This window comes from Tachyglossus aculeatus, chromosome X3, assembly GCF_015852505.1.
Source record: "Tachyglossus aculeatus isolate mTacAcu1 chromosome X3, mTacAcu1.pri, whole genome shotgun sequence".
In the NCBI taxonomy this organism is placed as follows: Eukaryota; Metazoa; Chordata; class Mammalia; order Monotremata; family Tachyglossidae; genus Tachyglossus; species Tachyglossus aculeatus.
Window position 1 is genome coordinate 19,555,284 of NC_052099.1, and position 21,133 is coordinate 19,576,416.

The following is a 21,133-nucleotide window of genomic DNA, read 5'->3' on the forward strand; positions in this document are numbered from 1 at the left end:
AGTTGAGAGACATAAACAACATGAACAACAATAACCCCAGCAGCAGCGCATGTGAGCCAACACTGACAAGTTCTGGCAGAGAGAAATATAAAGATCAAATGAGGATCCAGTGTATCTGAACTAAAATCTGACAGACTGATCACAGCTGCGGAGCTCTCGCATGGTTAGGTATCAGTGCTGAGACATGGAAAAAAGTCATCAAACCTCATCCGATAAAAAACTTAATAGAAGCCATCTACTTCTGTTCAGGGAGTGTGTGAAATAGCTTTCGTTTAAGCACTGTATTAAGAGGAAGATATCATCCATGCCTGAGTGAGGCATCTCATGAATTATATCACTTGGAGGCAAGACCAGGCAAAGTGTCATCTACAACCAAACAGTAACTTAAATCAGGAAACATGGGTACTAAACTCGCACCACCCCCTGGGCAAGTCACTTAACTTCTACATGCCTCAGTTTCTTCATCTATAAGAAGGGAATAAAATACTTCGTCTCCCTGACTTTAAATAATTATGACACTTGTTAAGCACTAATAAGTGTCAAGCACTGTTCTAAATGCTGGCATAGATACCAGTTTATCAGGTTGGATACAGTCCCTGGCCCACATCGGGCTCACACTTCATCCCCATTTTACAGATGAGGTAACTGAGGCCCAGAGAAGTTAAGTGACTTACCCAAAGTCACCCAGCAGACAAATGGCAGAGTCAGGATTAGAACCCAGTTCTTTCTGACTCCCAGGGCTGTGCTCTATCTATCCACTAGAATTTGTTGCTTCGCTCTCAATCACTTAACTTCTCTGGGCCTTAGTTCTCCTGTCCTCCCTTCTACTCCTACTATGAACCTTATGTGGGACAGGAATTGTGCCTAACTGTATTAATTTGTATCTATCCCAGTGCTTAGAATAGTGTCTAACACAGAATAAGTGAATAACAAATACCATAAATTTTTAAAAAAGCAAAAAACCCCTCCTTACCATTAACTTTAAAGCACTTTAAATCACCTCACCCTCCTCCTGCCTTACATCACTGATTTCTTGCTTCGCTAGCACCAGATTGCTCAATGTGCCCTGATCTCACCTATCTTGTCACCAATCCCTATACCACAGATTACTCTCTTCTCCTCCATGTACACCAGAGTGTTACCCTCTGTCCTACAGAGGTCACCTCAAGGTCACAGCTCTTCCAAGACTTCTTCCTTGATTAAAGGCTCTTTTCCCCTACTGCCTATCCTTTCTACATCAACTAGCAGTGTGGCTCAGTGGAAAGAGCATGGGCTTTGGAGTCAGAGTTTATGGGTTCAAATCCCGGCTCCGCCAACTCTCAGCTGTGTGACTTTGGGCAAGTCACTTCACTTCTCTGTGCCTCAGTTACCTCATCTGTAAAATGGGGATGAAGACTGTGAGCCCCTTGTGGGACAACCTGTTCACCTTGTAACCTCCCCAGCACTTAGAACAGTGCTTTGCACATAGTAAGCGCTTATAAATGCCATCATTAACTAGGCATGGTATCTGTACCTTATAAGCATTTGATGGTAACCACAGATACAATGTATTCATATAATGTCTGTCCCTCACTCTACAGTGTAAGCTCCTTGTAGGCAGGAACGCATCTACCAACTCTGTTGTATTTACTCTTCCAATTGCTTAGTACAATGCTCTGTATTCAGTAAATGCTCCATAAATGTCGTGGATTGATTTTTACAATATTTGCACAGTTAACTTCAGTTTAGCCTGGATAATTTTTCCTCTTTTCCATTAGTGGATGGGAGGTACACCTGAGTCTTCAGATAATGAGTGTCACTTCGCTTTTATAAAATCAAGACAATTTGCTTTAATATGATCTACTTGAAAGGAGCCCAGGAAGTAATCCTGTAGTCTTAAAGATAACTACAATTAAACATATTATTCAGGTATAATTACTAGTGGAAAGAGCATGGGCCTGAGAGAAAGAGGACCTGGATTCTAATTCTGCCTTCACCACTTCTCTGCTGTGTGCCCTTGGGCAAATCTCTTAACTTTTCTGTGCCTCAGTCACCTTATCTGTAAAATGGGGACTAAATTCTACTCTCTCCTACTTAGACTGTGAGCCCCATATGGGACACGGACCATGTCCAGACTGATTAACTTGTGTCTTCTCCAGCACTTAGAACAATACTTGGCCCATAGTAAGCGCTTAAGTACCCTAATTATTGTAATTATCATTTTGTATTCTGCAAGTGGTCAAAGGTCACAGTATGGTCCCAGGGATAAGAATATCTGAATTTGGTACTGCTAAGAGTGTAGGTGAGCTGGTTAGCCCAGAGGGCTTCTCAGAGCCCAGCTGAGATTATCCTTTGAACGGTACAGATTGCTGGAATTTGTCCCCAGAAACAAAAGCCCCATCATAATGGGTCTTTCTCAGTCTGGCTGACTAATCAGGTCGTCTCTGCCGTGGTTTATGTGGTGGAGATGTGATACTAGAGAAGCCAAATGTATCCTCTTCCACCCTGATTCAGATACTGAAATAGACGTTGATTAGTACAGTCTAGGGAATGACTCTGATGCTCTCTTCATTCTCCTGAATAAGGCAGGGTGAGTAGAGACCCAGCTTTCCCAGGTGGTCTTTAGGGGCATTGATCAGATTTGATTAGTTGGAGTGACCAAAGTGACAAAAATGGAATTCTTTTTCTCTCGTATGAAAATTGATCTTGTCTTCTAGACTGTGAGCCCGTTGTTGGGTAGGGACTGTCTATATTTTGCCAACTTGTACTTCCCAAGTGCTTAGTACAGTGCTCTGCACACAGTAAGCACTCAATAAATACAATTGAATGACTGAATGAATATTATAGACTAAAGCTGCAGTCTATATAACTGTCCTTACACACTGACAGTTTCCCTTCTCTCCACATGCACACACTCATTGTTCCCCAGGTTATGTTGTTTCCAGACACAAGCAATCACAGAATCGAGCCCATGTGTGTAATCTGTTATTTTGGCTTTGGGAGAAGAAGAATCCATTTGTGATACGCATTTTAGATTTGGCAGAGAAAATGAATCCTCTATGGGTTGAGATAACACTGTCAGACATAAGGTGCACATATTGTAGAATTCAGCACAAGAAAAATGAGGTTTTGTTCACAGATATTAGAACACGTTCATTTATTTTTGTTTTCTGGAATTTTCTTCAAGTGAATTTTCATATTACTTAGGTAAATCCTTAAAATGTAGAAACTATTACAAGAATTTTTGCAGTACAAAAATGAGTTGAAAGTCTGCTTATGTAGATCCCTAGGTGATTCGATAATGAGAGATCCCAAAGATAATTAACTCAATAGCACAATACAGTTAATATCTGAAAGTAAATCACATGTTAGCAAGGCAAAGTAAAAATTTGGGGAAGCAGTTGGTTTCATAGCCCGGGTCCAGGGTTTTTTTCTTTGTTACTTGTGTTTGATGCTCTAAATAACTTTGAGAAATAAAGCGTAAATGAGACAGAGGTGACAGTCAGTTATTTTGGAAGTGGTAGCTCTAATAAGTTGCTTTGGACCTATCGAGTATTTCATGTTTTTGACCTATGGAAGTATAGATTTAAGGGACGATTTAGTTCGGAATCAGAGATTGAGTCTATTAATCCACTTTCCTTGACAACATTGGGTGGTCATTTAAAATAAGATAAGATGTTGTCTTATAGTGAATGATGAAGAAGTGTCAGTTGCTGATGCACCTTGTTCTAGCTGTTGCCTTAATGGAACTGAAGTGCAGAGAGTAGGCCATACTCTTTCAGTACTACATCAAGCTGTCCACATCTTTAAGAGGGATGTTGCTTTTTGATACTGGCAGCAGTATAGAGAGTGCCTATATATCCATACAAGTGCCTCTCCCTGCAACCTGCAATTTCTCCCAGTTAGTACTCCACACTAAAACTAGAAAGAAAAAAACAGAGTCTACAATTTTCCTTGTTTTATAGACACTGACCTCATTCAAGAATAATAAATTTTGCCCTGATATGGTGATTATGTTCTGGAGAAAGTTCATGTTCTGCCACACATATGCACCTCACCACTTCCTTGCCTTTGGTTCTACTGACGCCGCCTTATGGATTGCCATCTACCCAAATCAACACTTTTTGTGGTAGGATTATTTCCTAATTCCATAATGGTATTCTATCCAAAAGGTGTAATTAAAACCAGTGTTATTAGCAGAACTGACTGGAATGTGGAATTGTAACCCTAGAATGCAATCTAGCTTGAGTACACAAAACTCACTGAAGGAACTCTTGTAAGATTGTGTTTTTTTGTTTTTTGTTTTTTTTTAAATTTGCAACAAATCAAATTTGCTTAAATCTAAGGCAGATTTCCTACACGATTTTAATAAGATAACCATTTCAACCCCATTTTCTGTGGGCTTTCTTGTCCGCTGTACCTTTCCCCTTCTGCACAATTGTTAACCTATTGCTGAGAGACTTTCTCAGTTTTCACTCTTCCTTTTCCTTTATGAAAAAGAAAACTAGGATTTAGAAGTAATAGTTGTGGTAAAGGTATTTTTATTGAGCACCCTCTAGGAGTAATGCAATGTACTAAGTGGTTAAGTAGGGTCTTGTGAAGTGAAATGAGACAGATAAGAAAACTCAATTGCTTAGTGAATAAATTAAATTCTGGACTGTAAGCTCATTGTTGCTGGGTAACATGTCTACCAACTCTGTTGTAGTATACTCCTCCAGAAGCCTTGTACAGTGCTCTGCACACAATAAGTGCTCTATAAATACTAGGTGTTTATTGATTAATAAAGTCCCAGTAGAATTGACATTTTGTCAGAGATCATTTCCCAATTATGTTCCTTAAAGTGAAGCAACCATATGTTGGGGAGATCAAAGTGAAGAAACCTCAGGCCCTCAGAGGGTCTTGAAGATGATGTTACTGACATTTGACACACATATGTGTATGAGTGACTGAAAGAGAGAGAGAGAGAGAGAGAGAGAGAGAGAGAGAGTATGCATATGGGGATGCATCAGGCAACACTGTCACTACTAATGAAATACAGCAAATTTCATTACCATGATCCTTGCCTTTTATTTCCTGCCATTTGTTAAGTGCTTACTCTGTGACAGGCACTATACTAAGTGCTGGGGTAGATACAAGATAATCAAGTTGGACACAGTCCTGGTCCCCCACGGGGGCTACCTGTCTTTTTCCCTATTTTACAGATGAGGTAACTGAGGCACAGAGAAGTGAAGTGATTTGCCCAACTTCACCGAGCAGACAAGTGGCGGAGGTGGGATTAGACACAAGTCTTTCTGACTCCTGGGCCTGATCTCTATCCACTAGGCAGGAATACCTCCCAATGTAGTGGATCCTTGCTGCACCAGTGAGATTTCTGTTTTCAAGCCAGTCACTTAGGATCCCAAGAAGCTATTGGTCAAGGAAAGATCTATGTTCTCAGGACATCATATTCATTAAAAGATGAAAATTAGCAGAAATATATAAAAGTTTGGAATATGTTCCAAACAGAGATGTGTTCTTCAACCCATTTAATTTCCAGTGATTACATGTTGAATCCTTGCAGAATTTTTTCAGACTAATTCAGTTTTTGCTACTGTACATTTTTAGAGAGGTGGAAACATGACAGCAGACCACAGAATGAAATAGAAACCATCAACGGGGGAGATTTTTACCGGCATCAAACCATATCAGTGTAGGGGTTTTATAAACAGCTTTATAAATGGGCAACCCATTCTAAACACCTGTAATCTACAACCAGAGGGCTGGAAAAACAGCTACTCCCTGAATTGAGATCCATAATTCTTCTGAGAGGAAAAGAGATATCGTATATCAAAGTGATAGAGGCCTAGGTATAACACAGCAATAAAGTCCACCTGACTGTTTGCTTTGAAGACTTGAATTGGCCTTTGATCATTTTAAGCACTTTAAATACCATGTTGCTTGCTTAATTGGAACTTGAAGATTGACTGAAAACAGACAAAAAAATGAAGAAACTGCAGATTCTTTACCTTTATGAATATACATGTCCTCTAGTAAAACTTTGAAGTTAAAATAGACCTTTTTTGTTCTTTTATTTTCAACAGAAATTCACATCCAAATGTGCTATTAGTGTCACCTTCAAGAGCTTGGTCATATTTGGGCTATATTACTATGAACTAAGCATAAAAACTTGGACATTTGTTGTTAGAAGACATGAACCCTGTCCTCAAGGAATTGATAACCAAGAGGGGCACAGACAAAATACCTACAGCGAGGAGGAAAGAGAAAAGAAATATGTGCATAAGTGCTTACATAGTGCAGTGCTTAGTACAGTGTTCTGCACACAGTAAGCACTCAATAAATATGATTGAATGAATGAATAGTAGCACATGCAAATCTAGGTGAATAAAACTACTTTTATTTTTATTTTTAAGTATTTTTTTATATAATACTTGTATGAGTTGTTACCTTTTATGAGTTGTTTCTTTCTCCTGCTCCAATACTTTGTAAATAACTTGTGTTGACCAGTCTCCCCTGTTGGATAGTGAATTCATTTAAGGCAAAGAGCTTTTGCTGTACTTTTCCAAGAGTTTAGTATAGCACTCTGTTCAAAGAGTTGCTCATTAAGTATTATTGATTGATTAAGTAAATGCTGTCGATTGGGACATCAGCCTATTGGTTCCAACCATATCTAATGGCCCAGAGAGGCACAGCTTCATTTAATTACACCTCAGAGGTATGGACTGAGAATATTTCAATTGCTCCAAAACTTCATGACATAATGTCAGCTCTCGGTTATAGCAATTAGACAATGCTACCCCATTAGTCTGCCTGTAAAAATGAAATGCAGGAATTCTTCTAATAATGTGTTAAATAATAGGGGACAGATTTCAAAACTAGTTCTCCAATCTCAGCTTCCTCCAAGGCAAATGCTCCATAGAATGATGGTGAATTATTTTGAACAGCCCCCAAGCCTTGTAGGTAATTAGTTTGACATTCAACTTCTATCTCGCCCCACAATTCATCTAATCTTGGATTCCTGATCTCCCATTTGCTGAAAGCCTTTTTTTTTTATCAAGATAATTCAGTTTCCCACCTGAATATTCATTCCCTTGTTATAGTGGTTATAGACATCATAAACTATTGAAGAAGACAAGAAGGTAATTAGTCTGAAAGGGGTGGGTTTTGTATGTCATCTTCAGGATAAGTAGTGTATAAATAGACAGCAAAAAGCCCAGAGGACTTTTTTGAGATATTTGTTAAGCACTTACTATGTACCAGTCACTGGACTAATCCTGGGATAGTAACCAGATAATTGGATTGGACATAGTCCCTGCCTCACTTAAGACTTTCAATCTTAATCTCCATTTTGCAGATGAGGTAACTAAGGCATAGATAAGTTAAATGACTTGCTCAAGGTCACACAGCAGACAAGTAGCTGAGCTGGGATGAGAACTCAGTTCCTCAAACTCCCAGGCCCACCCTCTTTCCATTAGGCCACTCTGCTTCTCATAATACAATCTCATATTAATCATAATAATAATGATAATAATACTAATGACAATAACATTTGTTAAGCGCTTACTATGTGCCAAGCACTGTTCTAAGCGCTGGCACTGTTCTAAGCTCATGATATAACCTCTGTGAGACCTCCTGGATGCCTTCCTGGATTTTAACCAATGTTGATTAGGTATTATTCAGAGTGTTGGGGTATTTGCTTAGGCAGGAGGGAATAGGGTCAAATGAGGAATAATTGAGAGAAATGAGGCAGTGAAGGTGGAAGAGTGAGGAAAATAGGGAGAAAGTTCTCCTTTGGTTCTGGTGTTATTTGGGATCCCACACTGAGGAAAACTTGTAAGATCATTTTTAACTGAATCTGGCTCTGTGCACAGCTGTTTATTCTGCCACCACCCTGTATCCCAACAGATAAATATTGTCGGAAGAATGTTGCTTTTGCCACTGCACAATGCTACTTTTGCCAAAGCATGAGGTGAAAAACATGTGTTTAGCTAAGCTGAGCACATTTAAAAACAAACGTGTAGTTTGGATATGCTCAAAAGTACTAATATCTCCAGATAATGCAAAGAGGATGAGGAAAAATAGAGAAAAAAAACTCTAGAAAAACAATGTGCTGCTTTGAAATGGCTAGCGGCTCTCTCCCTAGCTATTATCAGCTATGATGATAACAGATCAAAAAGGGCATTTTAAAGATGTATTATAAAATGATGGGTAACAGGAGACAGGGAAACAACCTTGGCCAAATAGAAAACAGAGATATGACTTGTAAGCAGCAATTGCATTGAATTAATCACTCAGTGGCATTTTATTGAGCGCTTACTGTGTGCAGAGCACTGTACTAAGCACTGGGTGTAACAGAGTTGGAAGACGTGTTCCCTGCCCACAAAGAGTTTATAATCTAGAGAGGGAATTCATGCAGCAGTTGCTACAGACACAGAATCGTTGAAGGTTCAGAGGATAACTTCACGAAACTCACAACCACGGGGAAGAAAATCATAAACGAATGTTTCTCATGCCCCTTTACCTGCTGTTAATTTCAGTTTAATTGTTTACATTTATATTGCTGAAGTTTGCCTAGAAATGATGTTACCTTTACATGGGAATCCAGGTGAGATGGATAGCTTGTCAAGGAGGATACACATTTTTTCAGGCCTATTGAGTGGCTGATTAATTGCAGACAGAAAAGTAACGCTAAAGTGTTAGCATGCCATTAATTCTATCTAATTTGAAAACATAAGAAATGCCATCCTGGGGCTGACCGACCGTCCATCATATCACCATTCTGTCAAAGATAGAGGTACCAAAGGACTCTTAAAGGAACAATGTAATGGTCGCTATCTTTGCATCCATCCTCAGAGAGTTTCTACTATTCCTAACTGTTACCTCTAATAACTCACCAAATACCTATGGCATCGGCCCAGTGCTAAGACCATGGGGATTCAAAGTCAGGAGACCAGGATTCTAGTCTTGAATAATACTGATTGATAATAATAATTATCGGTGTGGCTCTGTTGATAGGGCATGGGTGTGGAGTCAAGAGAACCTTGGTTCTAGCCCCAGCTCTGCCACTTGTCTGCTGTATGACCTTGGGCAAGTCACCTAACCTCTCCATGCCTATTACCTCATCTGTAAAATGGGGATTCAGACCGTGAGCCCCATGTTGGACATGGACTGTGGTCCAATCTGTTTACTTTGCATCTACCCTAGTGCTTAGAACAGTGCCTGACACATAGTAAGTGCCCAACAAACTCCATAAAAATGATGATAATAATAATGATAGTGGTGTTTATTAAGAGCTTACTATGAGCTAAGCATTTAACTAAATGCTGGGATCAATATAACATAGTCAAGTGGGAACAAGTCCCTGTCCTGTATGGGGCTCAAAGCCTAAGGAGGGGTGAGAACAGGTATTTAATCCCTGTTTGAAAAATAAAGAAACTGAGGCCCAGGAAGTGATTTGCCCAAGATCCTAGCAGGCAAGTGGAAAAGATGGGGCTAGAACCCAGATCCTCTGACTCTCAGGCCCATATGCTTTCCACTAATAATGCTGCTTTTTTGAAGACTACACTGCTTGTGGCCTTGGGCAATTCACTTAACCTCTCTGAATCTCAGTTTCCAGATCTGTAAAATGGAGATTGTGAGTCCTATGTATGGCAGAAATTTGCCAGTCTAGTGATTTTGATCTTCCCGATTTCTTAGCACGTATTAGGCATTCAATAAATGCCTTACTTATTGAACAGTCTTTATCTAAATGCTTTTTGATCCTTCCAACTCCTTCAACTTTCCTGCTAAGATTTCTAACGTTTCCCTCCAATGACCAAAAATGACGGTAATAAAAATGATGATGGTGGTAATTATAGTGTTTGTTAAGCTCATATTGTGTTACTTACTGTCCTAAGTGCTGGGGTAGATAAAATTAATCACATTGGATCATTTTTCTACAAATATGTTCAGGATATAATGAATGAATGAATGAATGACACAATCTGGGTCCAATCTGGAGCTCACAGTCCAAGATGGAGGACAAGTATTGACTCTTTATTTTACAGGTGAGGAAACCAAGGCACAGAGAAGTTAGGTGACTGGCCTAAGCTCACAGCACAGCAGACATGTTGTGGAGGTGGGATTGGAACCCAGATCCTCTGATTCCCAGTCCTTTGATATTTCCATTAGGCTGCACTTCTTCCCAATACGCTGCTGCTCTGGATCTCATCCATCAATTTACCCAAATTTACCCAATTTACCCAAATATTTTTTGAAGATGATGTTATTTTCTGAATCTGAGATTACATTGGATCAAAGATTCCATATACGTCCCATGTGAGGCTACAACAGGGCTTAGAACAGTGTTTGGCACATAGTAAGTGCTTAACAAATGTCAATATTGATTGATTAATTAATTAATTAATTAACGTGTGATTCCTTTCATTTACCTGGGGTGGACCACCTTCAAGTTTCGATGTTTGCCTACTGACAAGGGCATAAAGAATCTTCACGGCATTTCATTACAAAAGTTGCATTTTTAAATAAGTGGCAACTACTACTGCTTTGTAACATTCATGGTTATAGTGCTGTCTTAGCTAAAAGATGAGTCCTGGAGATGGAGGGTTTCATGGAGGTGGAATGGGGATATGACAGGTGTTTAGGTGCTGGGGTACAACTTTTCATAGTGAGAGTTGTGTCAAAAAGGGAGTGGGCACTATTTTACCTTTGAAAAATAAGACTAACTTATTCAGTATACACTACAGAAAAGAAAAATCTGCTTTAGCATAGATGCTCATGGACTGTATTAGAGGTACAAATTTCCTATCACTGTCATATGGGTTTTTTTTTCCTTTAGGCCTGTTCCCTTCAATCATTTGCCCAATTTTACCAGAGTTCAAAGTAGAGTGCACAGAACCTGCTTAAAACTAGTCACAGAATCCAGCCATTTAACCGTGAAGGAGAATGCAATCTCAAATACCAGAAAAATTAGGACAGAAAAGTACTATTATCTCAAGTGTAAATTTGCCTGCAATCATGAGCTAAAAATCCAATAGCCAGAGGTTTTGGCACAAATGTAATATAGAATTCACACAATTTCATGTACTGAAGCAAATTTAGGTGTGTTATCCAGATGATGACTCCATTTTAGAAATGATAATCTATTGTGGGCCTCACAGTCTAAATTGTTGTAATAGATTCCAATAATACAGTTAACTTCTGAAATTGCTTCTTTGTTAAAATATCCCTCCTATTTTCAGCCTGGCTCTGTGGAAAAAGCAGAGCTCTAGAAAGCAAGAGACACAGGTTCTAATGCCTGCTTTTCCACTGGCCTGATCTATGCCCTTGGATAAGTCACTTAAATGTCCCTGCGCTTCAATCTCCTCACCTGTCAAATGAGGATACAGTACCTGTTCTCCCTATCTTTTAGACTATGAATCCTCTCTGATCTGATTTTCTTAAAACCACTCCAGCGTAATATACATGGAAAGGACTTAATGAATGCCATAATTAGCTATGTTGTTTGTGTAGGAATGTAAATACACTATTTCCCTAGTAGTAAAAAAGATTGTTAGTGAAACAAATATGCATGTCCAAAATACATAATGGGTAGATACAGATAAATTATTTCTGATCTCTGAAAGCATAAAAACTTATGTTGTCATTTAAAACACATTTACTTCGTAATTCAATTACTCGTGCAGAGTGTGGAATTAAATTATGACTATAAATCATACCTATAGTATCCCTCACAGTGACATAAGACCACGGTACCTGAAAGCTGCTACCATTCTCTGACCACATGGAAAATGTATAAAATCTTCACTGGATTTGCCAAGTTCAACAGATACCTACGTGCCTCACATTTCACTACGACTATATAACCTGGCCTTATCATCATCATCATCATCATCATTTTATTGGGTAGTTATCATGTGCAGAACGTTTTACTAGGTGGATGAAAATTTACAATGGTAAAGTCCAAGACCATGTCCACAAGACATTTCAATAAGTTCTCCATGAATAGCATTGAGTGATAGTAGTAGGAGTACTGATACTATAATTTTATTTATTAAAGCTCCTACTTGGTAAATATATATTGTTCTAAGCACTTACTATCACACAGCAGAAGTACACATGACCTGCCCACAAGGACACTACCCGCTAATGGGTTGAAACAAAGAAAAAATTATTTTTGGGAGCTGAAGGAAGGCAAAATACTAGCAATGGAATAGAAGAAATGTCCTAGGATAAAGTATCAGAAAAAATTTCAAATAAATGAGGGAAGTGTACAATGGTATATGCATATGTGCATAAATGTTGAGGATGAGTATAAATGCATATATCCTTGAGCTGTTGGTTGTATTCATATGACTCTAGATGCTAGGACTTAACCAAGGAAGGTTTACTAGAGAAGGAGGGATTATAAGACAGGTTTGAAGATGTGGAGAGGATTTGAGTGAGGTGGGAGTTCCAGGCCAGGGGAAAAGGATGTGAGGCTTCAGAGGCAGTAAAACTGAGAACAAGGTACGGGAAGGTGATCTTGTGAGGAGCAACTGCCATACTGTCAACTTGGGTTAGCCACTTAGCCTCCAGCCCTCAATTTCCTCGTCTGTAAAATTGATGTATATGATACCTACTCTCCCTCCTTCTCTGGAGGCCGCATGTGACACAGAAACTATTACAGGTCTGGTAATCTCATATCTTTCTGTGGTTAGCGCCTAGTAAATTCTTATTCAATACAATTATTTAATTCTAAAATTAATATAAAATCAGCCATGCCTCATGGGGCAAACTCAGTGACTGGATGAGAACATTTGGAAGGATCCCTGAGCATCTTAATCCATGAATTGCCCTAATGACAACTTGTGAACGAGATAACAGATGGGGTCTTCACTCGGTTCATTCTTGCTGATTTTAATCCCATTTACCTTTTCTTTCTGGGTTACATTTGCAGTGTGGTTCTTTTCCATTTTCCTTTTCCATATCCCTTTTATCTCTCTTCACCCTCTAACTTCTGTATGCCCTCCGGGGTTCAGCTTTGGTTCCTTTGCTCTTCCTACACTTTATGTTCCCTGTCTTGGGGAACTCAACTGGTCTCTGGATTTTATCTTGGAGAGCTCCCGAGATGGCTCCCAAATGAATATCAGCAGCCTAGGCTCTCTGACCTTCCGCTGCTGCTGAGATACCTCCTCTTCCGCAGCTCCTCTACGTCTCCAACTGAATATGTCCAGAAGCAGGTTTTCTTGTTCCTTCTTAGATCCTACCTTGTTCATAGTATTGTCAACACAGCCACTGCTTTCATTCACTCATTCAGTCATTATTTATTGAGCACTCACTTTGTGCAGAGCACTGTACTAAGCACTTGGGAGAGTGTAATGTAACAATAAACAGACACATTCCTTGTCCACAATGAGCTTACAGTCTAGAAGGGGAGATAGACATTAATATAAATAAATGAATTACAGATATGTCCATAAGTGCTGTGGGTCTAATCTCCATTCCCCAGCCTTCCTCCCTGGAGTCATCTCTGACAGCTGTCTCCTATTTGCCATCACATGCAAGCTATTTCCCCGACGAGCTAATTCTCCCTCAGGAGAGTTTCAAGATCCAAGCTTCCTTCAGGTCTCCAGCATTCATCAGTTCAACAAGCACTTCTCACTTCCTCGACAGATGATGTCGGTGATTCAGTAGTGACTCCCTCCTTCATGTTATCCTTACCTCTACTCACTCCAGGGAGTCTGAGATCCAGCGGCATGAATTGTTTCCATCGAGAACAGAAACCTGAGAAACTAATAGTGACTCCCTACTCCTTCTCAAATCAAACTAAGGTCCTCAAATGGGGGCTCCTATTCTCTTCCATCCATCAGTGATGTTTATTGAGCACTTACTGTGTGCAGAGCACTATGCAAAGCTCTTGGGACAGTAGAGCACAACAGAATAGGTAGAGGCGATTGCCCAGGAGAAGCCATTGCCTCAAAACTGCTACCTATGATTTCATCATCATCATCACCAGTCGCAATTGAGTGGCTTCTAAGTGCCTGGCATTTGACTAAGCCCTCTAATGCAAACCCATTTGCTGTACCTCAATCTCATCTATCTCGCTGCCAACATCTTGCCCATGTCCTGCCTCTGGCCTGGAACCCCCTCCCTTTTCATATACAAAAATTACTCACCCCCTTTCAAAGCATTATTGAAAGGCTTATCTCTTCCCAGAGGCTTTCCCTGACTAACCCCTCTTTTTTTTTCTTCCACTCTGTTCTGCATCACCCTGACTTCCTCCTTTCATTCATTCCCTCTCCCAGCCCCGTGGCCCTTATGTACATATCTATAATGTATTCATTCGTTTATATTAATGTCTGTCTCCCCCTCTAAATTGTCAGCTTGCTGTGGGCAGGGGATGTCTGTTATAATGTTATATTGTACTCACCCAAGTATTTAATGCAGTGCTCTGAACACAGTTACTGCTCAACAAATATGAATCATTGAGTATTAGTTGCCGAGGGGAGGACAGCAGTAACCAGCACATGTTCTCTGCCACCAAGGAGTTCACAGTCAAATAGAGAATCTTACTGTTCATCTTTACTTCACTCAGACACTGACTTATCTTTATCCCAACCAAGCCTCACTAACCTTGGGCTTCCAGAACCCCCAGCTTTCTATACAAATAAAACTGAAATTGCATGAGAGGGAAAACTGCCACAATTTTTGTGGGAGAACCAGGGCTTTAGGAGTTACACTCTCTCTAGTGCATTCTAATTGTGGTTAGATTTTACCGCAGAATTTGTCTAGGATCTTTAGCTTTTTGGAAATGTTCACACCCACCTAAAAACTACCAAAGATTGCAAAGAGAGCATTCATTTATGGAGAGTTACCTTATGGTTGGGAAGGGCAACCTCAACCTGTTCAATATTGGGTTAAGGGTGAAGTATTTTGGGTGTTGGGCTTAGATTCTGGGAGTTTTCACTGGAATGCCTATAACATCAGAGTCCATTTTCCAGACTTCAGTGATTCTCCCCGCTCTCTTCATGTGCACATTTTTCATTTTAATCTCAATTTCTTTACAGTCTAAAATTGCAAAATAAGTTATCAGGTATTTCATGTATGCATGAGAGAGCCTGCAATTTAGGCTAGTCAAGGAATGAGCCTTTTTGAATGATTATAGGTTTTATTGAGAGAGTATACAGAGAAAACTATTACTTTGAACACTACACCTTTCTTATTGTAAAATATCCTTATTGGAAAAGGGATTTCTAAGAGATTCCTTGTTTCTGGATTTTGACATGAAAATCTAGGTGAAACCTAGGCATGTCGTTTTTATGTGTTATCTGTATAAGTGATCAATCTGACTGATTAAATCTTGTTGAAAGGAACCTGGAAAGGTGTTCAAAAAATGAGAAGCACAGAAGCAGATAACTCAGAAGTCATGAATCAGATTTTATTCTAATTTTCCAGAGAACTTTCCAACCTGACTGCAAGATGGGAAAAGAATTCCAGTCTCTTACTCTCCTTGTAGATGGAAATAGCATTCCAGCATATTTGCAAAGGATCTTTTGTAAACAGAGATTTATGAGGAGTACCTATTCATTTGTTTATCCTTGTTTAAAGGTGGTGTTCCTAGTGGTGGAGCTCTATCTGTAATAATTGCCTGAAAAAAAAACAACAATTGTGAAGGAGGGTTATGTTACCCCTCACAGAGAGACAGAACCTAGAAAATATTTGAACCAGAACCTCATTCCAGGTCAGGAACCTTCATTTCTACACCCTCCTTGGAGGTCTGCGAACTGGCCCACAGGTTCACCAGTACTAAACACTTGTTGCCTGTAGCATCTCTTGTGCCTCTCCCCATATCAATGCAAATTATTTGTTACCTGGCAGTAAACTCTGAGCTGCCAGTTTACTTCTTCAGCTTGTCCTTGTGAGTAGGTATAAAAGTCTCCTCCACTCAGTCTTTGTAGCTGTGCCTATAGATTTCCAAGCCGAAGAGTCACAGGACCTGGGTTCTAATCCTGTCTCTACCACTTGCCTGCTTGGACAAGCCACTGAGCTTAGTTGTGATTCAGTTTCCTCAATCAATCGAGGGCATTTATTCAGTATTTACTACATGAAAAAGAACTGTACTAAGTACTTGGGGGAATATAATACAATAGAGCTGGTAGGCTCAATCCCTGCTCACACTCATCACCTTTAAAGTGTTCAATTTTCTTGCCCCCTCCTACCTTAGAGAAGCAGCATGGCTTGTCTCTTCATGAGCATCAACAAAAGTTTTACCATTCTGTTCTATGATGCATTCTTTCCATTTCTCTTCAAGAAATGCTGTCATCGGGTCTGCCATTGATTTCTGGGTTCTCCAGGCCTCTGTCTTTATATATTCCATGTGGGAGAAAGATTGTCCACATGTTATCCTGACTTTCAACAATGTTTGTAGCCCATCTACTCTTGGAGTCATACCTTGTCACAGTTTGTCTGTCGGTTTATAGCTACTGACTCCCTTATTTATCTCTTAAGATCGTCAAAGGTAAAGAACAGCTTTTATTTCCTTCATATATTTCCCAACCCTTTAGTACAGTGATCTTGACTCAGTAGGCACTTGATGAATATCATTGATCAATATTGCTTTAACTCTCTGTTTTATTGTAGTTCTTCCTTTGGTCTGTGGTTTGTAAGGATACTTTCACCTTCTCTATTTCACATTTATTTGCATTGCAGTCAAGCAATAGTATTTACTGAGCAATTATTGTGGGTAAAATCCATTATTAAGTAGTTGAGAGGGTGCAAGATAATTAGTAGGCATCATGCAGGCCCTCAAGGTGCTTGTAATTGTGCGCGGAAGACAGACCTTAAAACAATCTACAAATAAGAGGGAATAAAAGGCTTTGTACATTGTGATTTTTTAAAGTATGCTGAATGTAAATCTTTCATATATTATAGAAGGATGAAAGTACTAAAATGACTAGGTTAATGAGCTTATTTTACTTCTTGTTTCTCTTTTTTCTTGAGAAGCCACATGGCCCAGTGGAAATCAATCAATCAATCAATCTTATTTATTGAGTGCTTACTGTGTGCAGAGCACTGTACTAAGCGCTTGGGAAGTACAAGTTGTCAACATATAGAGACGGTCCCTACCCAACAGTGGGCTCACAGGCTAGAAGGGGGAGACAGAGAACAAAACAAAACATATTAACAAAATAAAATAAATAGAATACATATGTACAAGTAAAATAAATAAATAGAGTAATAAATATGTGCAAACATATATACATATATACAGGTGCTGTGGGGAAGGGAAAGAGCATCTCTAGGATGGGGCATCAGGAGACTTGGCTTTTAATCCTGGTTCTGCCACTTCTCTGTTCTGTGACTTTGGACAAGTCACTTAACCTATGTGTGCCTCAGTTTGTTTATCTGTAAGCTGGGAATCAAATACCTTGTTTTCTCTCCTACGTAGATGGGGAGCCTCATGAGATACAGGAACTGTGCCTGATCTGATTGTATTGTACATACCTCAGTTTATAACACAGGGCTTGGTACATAGTAAGCACTTAGAAAACACTTATGTTGTACCCGTATATCACAGAGGGCAAAATGGAACACTTCATTTTATCTTTCCAAAGACAGCTAGTTGATCATCCAGGAAATGTGGGTTTCATTCTTTGTTAGCTTGGCTAAACTGCCTTTTTTCCCCCCTCAGATTAATAATACTTGGTATTTGTTAAGTGTTTACTATGTGCCAGACACTGTTCGAAGCACTGGAGTAGATGCTCGATAATTGGCTTGGACACAGTTCCTGTCCCACACAGGGCTCACAGTCTTAATCCTCATTTTACGGATGAGGTAACTGAAGCCCAGAGAAGTTAAGTGACTTTTCCAAGGTCACACAGCAGACAGGTGGCAGATTTGGGATTCGAACCCATGACCATCTGAGTCCCAGGCCCTTGCTCTATTCATTAGGCCATGCTCTATTCATTAGTAGTATTTCCATAATTTGAACAATCCCTTGGATCACTTAGCTATAGACTTCAACTTTGTTGCCATTGATCTGAATGGATTCCCTTCGGAGGGGTTCGTTCTTCAAACGTTTGGTTAGGGAAAATTCATTTCAAGACCCGCTGTACACAGTTTCTCCTCCAGTCATTGCATTCTTCCTTTCTGCTTCTTGGGGTCCTGGCGAAAACAATGCAATAACCCACAAGCAGTGGGTAAGGTAGCTTTTTTCCGTCAACCTTAATTGGCCTCTCCCATGCCAGGCTTCTGAAGCGCATTCAGAACCTGTACGAACAGCTGGGGGGTATTGTTTTCCTTGCCACCCACCTTTTCTTTGAATGCTCTTATCTCAGCCTTGCACTCCTTATTAATTTCTGCCAGAAATTCAGTGTCAGCCACCTTGACTCTGGTATCTTTGAGGCAATGAGAACAGTGTTGATATTGACGGAGTTGAAAACTTTTTTGAAATTCACAAATGCGTAGTAAAAAAGCTTCTTGTCTTCTGTTCTGCCAGTTGCCAAATTCCATGGGCCGAATCGGACAGTTGTTCATCTCATTCATTAGAATTTAATCGGACAGTTGTTCATCTCATTCATTAGAATTTACTGATAGGCTGAAAGGCGGTAGAAGCAAGAATTCATCAGGAAAAGATTCCTGATGGAGGTAGCATTTTCGGAGGGCTTTGAAGGTGGGGAGGGGTGATAGGAGCAGGTAATTGGTCTGGAATCAGAGAGTTGAGAATGATGTTCAGTTTAGGTGTGCTTGTAATGTGAGATGGAGTGTAGTGGAAGAAAAGAGTGAAAATGTAAAGCGACAGCTCGTCCAGAACCTCAAATCTACTAGTCAGAAGTTTATCTTTGATGATGAGAAAATAGGTAGCCACTGGAAGGTTTTTGAAGATGCGATAGAAATGTGAAGTTGTGCAGCGTGGCTCAGTGGAAAGAGCACAGGCTTGGGAGCCAGAGGTCATGGGTTCTAATCCCGGCTCTGCCACTTTCAGCTGTGTGGCTTTGGGCAAGACACTTCACTTTTCTGGGCCTCAGTTACATCATCTGTTAAATGGGGATTAAGAATTTGAGCCCCATGTGGGACAACCTGATCACCTTGTATCCCCCCCCAGCACTTAGAACAGTGCTTTGCACATAGTAAGCGCTTAACAAATGCCATCATTATTATCATTATGGGATGGAGTGAATTCACAAATGTTTAGATGAGGCAGGACTGCTAAAGTGGCAGCATGAGACTTTGAATCTATTTTACTGAATTAGGTCAAATCATTATGTTATTCAGAATGCAATTCCCATTGCCCATGGAACCTTCTAAAATGGATCATTCTTTAATAATGATGGTGTTTATTTCTCAAGTATTTACTATGAGTCCAATACTATGTTAAATGCTGGGGTAAATACAAAACAATTAAATTGGACACAGCCCCTGTGCCACATGCGCTCACAATCAGTGTTGGAGGGAGAACATATATTTTATGACCATTTTAAAAATATGGAAACTGAGTCAAAGAGAAATGAAATGACTTGTCCAAATTCCCACTGCAGGTAAACAGTGGAGCTTGGACTATAACCCAGGATTTCTGAATCCCAGTCCCATGCTCCTTGTGCTAAAACACACTTCCTTTACAAACTGGACACTATGTATAAAGCTCTTCTGTACTTAATCTTTCAAAATCCAGTCCATATAATAGTGTTAGCCTTAATTTACAATGAAAAATGTATAAATCATCTGAAATTATTCCACATTCAAATCATCTGCTCTACTCACAAACTAATGCAGAACTATCTGACCATGAAGGGAAATGTAGAGGTCTGGTTATTAAATGCTTTGCGTTACAGGAAAGAAAGCAGCAAGCTGGTTAGCAGTGTGAGAGTTCACTATTCATTGTTCTCATCATTCATCTGAAATGAATTTATGCCTATAATATATAATGATATCAATTATACAGCTTGTACATACAGCATGTGTAATTAGCTCAGTTTTTTTTTTCCACTTTATGAGTAAAGGATAGAGCTGCTAAATATTTGCCAGAGAAGCATTCTTTTCTGGATTCTGAATTAAGTAAATACATGAACTATATACATATATCCCCTGAAGTTGCTTTATTTAAGGGAGGGGAGGAGAGATGGGTCAGGTGTTTGGTTTATTATCAATAAATTAGTAGTATTTATTGAGCTCCTACAGTGTTCAGGCCATTGTATTAAATCTTTGTGAGAGTACAGAAGGGATAAAAGATTTATCTTTTCCATACTTCAAGGAGTTTTCATGTATACAATAAAAAAAATCTGGCACATTCTCTAAAAAACTATTGAGAGCATTTCCTAGAAAGTAAATTATTTGTCTATCAATCAGTAGTCATCATTAAGAACTTTGTGCAGAGCAGAGGTCGTGGGTTCTAATCCCGGCTCCGCCACTTGCCAGCTGTGTGACCTTGGGCAAGTCACTTCACATCTCTGTGCCTCAGTGACCTCATCTGTCAAACGGGGATGAAGCCTGTGAGCCCCATGTGGGACAGCCTGATTACCTTGGATCTCCCCCAGCGATTAGAACAGTGCTTGGCACATAGTAAGCACTTAACAAATACCAACATCATTATTATTATTGTTACAATATGGATAGTTGAATGATCCCTGTCCTCAAGAAACTTACAGTGTAGCATGAGAGAATGATACAGCTAGGGGTAAGCAATAGAGTACAAATATATATATAATTACCCCTACCTGTATCATTCTCTCATATATATACAGCTACATCATCATCATCATCGGTGGTTTTGAGCACCTACCATATGCAGAGCACTGTACTAAGCACTTGGGAGAGTACAGTACAACAGAGTCAGTAGACATATTTTCTGCCCACAACAAATTTATGGACTAGATGGGAAGACAGACATTAATATGAATAAATTTATAATATATATTTTATAGGTATGTACATGAATGCTGTGGAGCATATGGCAAATGCTCAAAGGTCATAAATCCAAGTACAGAAATAACACAAAAGGGAGAGGGAGCTGGGAAAAAGAGGGAATCATTGGGAAGTGCCTCTTGGCAGAGACATGATTTTAATTATTCTTTCAGTGGTGGTCTGGCATATATGGATGAGAAGGGAATTCCAGGCAGGGGAAGGATATGGGAAAGGGGTTGGAGAGGTAAAGAAGACTGCGGCACAGTGAGGAAGCTGT

At 39.6% G+C, this 21,133-nt stretch overlaps 1 protein-coding gene across 1 annotated transcript in view; it reads left to right on the forward strand.

Moving 5' to 3' along the window:
• Nucleotides 1-21,133, forward strand: part of CDH12 (cadherin 12) — a 497,253-nt gene that overhangs the window by 214,665 nt on the left and 261,455 nt on the right. The window lies entirely within an intron of this gene.